This window comes from Schistocerca piceifrons, unplaced genomic scaffold (genome assembly GCF_021461385.2).
Source record: "Schistocerca piceifrons isolate TAMUIC-IGC-003096 unplaced genomic scaffold, iqSchPice1.1 HiC_scaffold_346, whole genome shotgun sequence".
NCBI lineage: Eukaryota > Metazoa > Arthropoda > Insecta > Orthoptera > Acrididae > Schistocerca > Schistocerca piceifrons.
This window is the reverse complement of record NW_025728566.1, coordinates 60,001-65,000: the sequence shown is the minus strand read 5'-3', so window position 1 is coordinate 65,000 and position 5,000 is coordinate 60,001. Positions and strand designations below refer to the sequence as shown.

The window sequence follows — 5,000 nt, the reverse complement described above, 5'->3', positions numbered from 1 at the left end:
CCCTGTGAGGGCTTCATTATCTTGTTATTTAATCTTCCCCTTACTGTGGGTATAAACCCATGGACTCTACGGCCCGTACTGGATCCATCCCATTCGTCCTGCCAAATGTCAAGCACTTTCTTGCGAATGGCTTTGACACTTACCAGAGGAACGCCCATTATATCTTGTACCCTGTCGATGTTCTGTTTGCGCAGCCAATAGAAGGCTGCGTGCTGCCTTATTATTAGGTCTAATGGACATAGACCCATAATTACCAACAGTGCATCTGTTGGACTTGTGTTGAATGCTCCAATGCATCTCAACAGAACGTTCCTCTGTATTCGCCTGACAGCAGCGGCAGGCCGCACCAGAGCTAACCTGTGGGCCCACACACTGGATGCGTGCCCTACTATTGGTGCCAATATGCTGTTATGGTAAATATTTATTGCCTTTGACGGCAGATGGAACCTTCTTTGTCCAATTGATATTATCTTATTGAACAAAGCTAGGGACTTTGTCGTTATTTGCTCGATATGCGGAATGAAACTCCAATTCTCATCTAAATATACCCCAAGGTAACGGGCATATCTCTGTCGTGACACTGCTTGGCCATTAATTCTGACTGTTGGGTCCCTATTTAACTTGCCTTTCAAGAGCATATATAGGGATTTTTGTGGTGCTATAGACATTTTAGTCTTCGTACACCAGTTGGTTAATAGTTCAATAACCAGTCGTGATCGGTCCTCGATCACATTGCGAGTGTCACCTTCTACTAGAATTGCGAGATCATCCGCATAAGCAACGACTCCCAGAACTGCAGTCTCTCGCTGCAGGACGTTCAACAAAGGTTCCATGTTAATATCCCAGAAAATGGGACCACACACCGATCCCTGGGGACAACCACGGGATACTCTTTTAGATACGACGGCTCCAGGAGCCGTTATCTTAGCAGTCCTTCCATCACAGTAGGCCTCCAGACAGCCATACAGCAGCTGCGGGCACCCAATCTCTCGCAGGCGAGAGAAGAGTGCCGGCCACCACAGGTTGTCGAAGGCCCCTGAGATGTCTATCATTATGCCAAGTACATACTTTGATGTCGCAGAGTGAACAATTCGGCAAACCTCATTGATCGCATCCTGGGTGGAGCGACCCTTTCGGAATCCGAACTGCCTATCACTCATACCATACAGAGTTCGATGACTCTGGAGACGGTCAGCCAGCAACTTCTCAAATGCTTTGCCCATTACATCCAGCAGACAGATAGGCCGATAGGATTTCGGCACTGTTGGATCTTTATCAGGGCCTTTCCTGATAACTACAACTTCTGCAGTTTTCCACTTTAGTGGATAATAGCCCCTTTGTAAACAACTGTTGTAAATACGACTTAGTGCCGGGGCGACCAAGTGTGCGAGTCCCTGTAAGATCTCCACAGGGATCCCGTCAGGACCAGGCGCCTTCTTCCTTGCAAAGGTGTAGATGGTTGCTTCTACCTCCTCTGCTGAGAAAGGGCACACGTTTGTATCGTTAAGATACGGAATCGACAGCGCCTGACGTATGTCCCGCTGCTCGTGCGAGTCTTGGTCCTCAATGTCATCAGGCAATAATGTATCCAACAGCAACCTTGCTGTTTCTTCCCAATTCTTGGTCGTGTCTCCATCCCCAGCACGTAGCGTAGACAGCATCATGGGCGATCTTATTTTTTCTCGAACGATTTTGTAAGGAACTCCCCAAGGGTCTGTTCCCAGCTGATCGTTCACAAATTTTTCCCAGGATTGGCGCCTTGTAATGTCCAACTGATCCTTGTATCTCTGCTTCAGACGACGATAAATACGCAGGTGGTATTGTCGTTCGTCATGGGCAAAGCTCCTTTGGTAGTTGCTTCGCGCCCTTCTGACCGACCGTTTGAGCACAGTCAATTCAGGGGTCCATGGGGTGGACTCCCTGCAGATGTATCTCGCTATTCGAGGTACAGCCAGTGTGATAGCCGTTTGCACGGAGCTTACCAGCTCCTCCACAGCTTCATCAATATTACCTATGTCCTCTCCGAACTCGGGAGGACTGAACACCTGCACGAGTCGGTCCCAGTCTGTCCGAGCATAATTGAAGCGTTCCACCCACTCGCCTGGCACATCCGCGATGGTCGGCGCTATATCAAATGTTATACAGTTATGGTCACTGACAGTTAGATGTTCTCTTACTTGCCAGTTATGGACGTGGGGTGCTGCCCTCTCGCTTGCTAGTGTGACATCAATATTTGATGTTGCACCCGCCCTCCCTGAGTAGGTCGGGGGGTACCCAGGCAAGTTTAGCACATACATGTGCGTTTCCATTATCAAATCCACAAGCTCCGCACCCCTACCGTCCTGTACATCGCTGTGCCAGAGTGGGGACTTCGCATTAGCATCAAGAGCTACAATTATAGCCTGCCCGGCTAAAACTCTTAGTATCCAACTCAGCTGATCAAGATAAATCTTGATATCATGTCTGAATTGGCAGTAGACGTTTACAACGTACATACTGTAAGACAGCAGATTTAGTTGTACAACTATAATATGCTCAGTACAGAACTGATTTAATATCGTAGTTTTAATAGTTTTATTCAATACTATAATTGCACTCATGGGGTTCCCACCTGAGGATACCACCTGTGCTGTTGCAGGAAAACCAGGGACTCGACCCGCACAGGAGTTCGGTTCTTGTATCAGAAGAATATCAACTCCTTCTTGTTCCGCTACCTTCCGTAGCTCATGTGCAACCATCTGGCTGCGCATGGCATTGACTTGTACCACTTTAAATATCGCCGTAATCTGTTCTTTGGACAAGTCTGTCTAAGAACATTCGGTGGGTTGGACAATCTTTAGGTCCACCACACTTGCGGCCTCGTCTTCTGCATGGTACACATACTGCCGCTTTGTCCTTATTAGGACAGCCATTCTTAATATGTCCAGAGAGGCCACAATGGCCGCATATGATATCAGGTTGCGTACAATACTTGTTTGTATGATTAATGTCCTGGCATTTAGTGCATCTCGGCACTGCCAGGTAATCTTTTATATTCAACGCAGAGTAGCCAACATACAACCGACCCACTCTCGTTAGTAATTTCCATAAACCTGGCGAGACTTCTACCACGTGGTGTACTGTCAGTTTCCCACGTGGTCCTACTTTAAAGCGTAACTTAAATTGCTCATCGAATTCTCCTCTTGACATGTTCACGTCAAAATTTTGCGTGTAAATTGCGTCTAGCAGATTGTCTGTTGTCATGTACGTAGGTACGTCATACAGACACATCAAAGGTCGACGCTTGCGAGGAGGTTCGCACTTCACTTTATTGCTCAATTGTTCATTGCTTAAAATCTTTTGGCAGTCCTCTTGTGATGCCGTTTCTACTATGAGCACATTCTTTGCCGTGCGTACATTGTTTATCTTTATCTTATCCTTCTTAGGATCAATGCACTTCTCAAATGCTGACTTAACAGCCTTAATGTCATCACCAGGTTTAGGCTTAATGAACACTGTGGGAGCAACTTTCTTAATGTTGTCCTGTATGGTTTGTTTCGCTGTCGGTGCCTTGGCAACTGGGGCTCTAGCAACCGCAGCATAAGACCGGGCCGGTTGGCCTCTAAGTCTTTCATTTTCTTTCTCTAATTCCGTTACCCTACCCTCTAACTGAGAGTGGGCGATTGCCCAGTTGGCCACAAAGTCCCTAATATGGTTTATAGCATAATTGCTTATCTTACCATTTTTAATGCTTGTATCCAGCAATCTCAGAAATTTCGAATGTCGCTCAGCGACAGACACATTCTCGAGGCTCGAAACTTCGCTAGTATCTAACGCATTAACACTCTCTTGATTTTCAGCCATTGTGATAATTAGAGAGTGTGAAAGTGGAGGCCCGTCTCTTGCCCCGGACCGGCCTCTCTGGCATGGGGGGAGGCTATATGCAGCTCGCTCACCGGTCCCGCCCCTTGACCAAGAGCTATCAGTAACTGAGCTGCCAGGTTTAGCACGCCGTGGGTACAGCGCACTAGTCCTCTTCAACAGCCACACCACCACAGTTTTCACCCGCTCCCTTATCGGCGAATGCCACCCACATTCCGGGAGAGCGGATTCACTCTCCGTCCTTCGCCCCCTACTGGGCCAGGTTCCCACCAAAGGCCAAAGACCCGGTCCTACTCAGGTGCCGGGCCGGTCCCCCAGACGTTCGGAGGTCTGGACCCATCTAACCTGACCGGGGACATGTCACCACGCCCCGGCTTGGCGGAGCATGCCTTGGGGTCCAAGACAAGGCGAGTGGCCTTCGCCGACTTGGGGCAGGATCCCACCACAGCGAATGCAGCTATCAGAACCAGTGTACAAGTTGTTCAGCACACTGTCGCGCCCCTACCCTTCAGTTGCCCGAAGGCTTAACAGCTCCACCTCAAGAAGGCAGGTAAGGGCACTTGAGAAGGAGAGGCTGTTTGAGACGCATCCTTCCCCGCACTGCCTTTTACCAACCGAGAGCCCGCACAGCTTGAGGGCTCACAGCATGAGACAGCTGGAGCTAGTAGATAGGGACAGCGGGAATCTCGTTAATCCATTCATGCGCGTCACTAATTAGATGACGAGGCATTTGGCTACCTTAAGAGAGTCATAGTTACTCCCGCCGTTTACCCGCGCTTGCTTGAATTTCTTCACGTTGACATTCAGAGCACTGGGCAGAAATCACATTGCGTCAACACCCGCTAGGGCCATCGCAATGCTTTGTTTTAATTAGACAGTCGGATTCCCCCAGTCCGTGCCAGTTCTGAGTTGATCGTTGAATGGCGGCCGAAGAGAATCCGCGCACCCGCGCGCCCCCGGAGGAGCACGCTAAGGCGGACGCGGCCTCGCAGCAAGGAAGATCCGTGGGAGGCCAAGGCACGGGACCGAGCTCGGATCCTGCACGCAGGTTGAAGCACCGGGGCGCGAACGCCGCGCAGGCGCGCGCATCCTGCACCGCCGGCCAGCACGAGGCCGACCAACGGCGAGAGCAGACCACG

The 5,000-nt window shown here is 49.8% G+C and overlaps 1 pseudogene; it reads right to left on the bottom strand.

Moving 5' to 3' along the window:
• Positions 1–5,000, bottom strand: part of LOC124746181 — a 9,418-nt pseudogene that overhangs the window by 1,935 nt on the left and 2,483 nt on the right.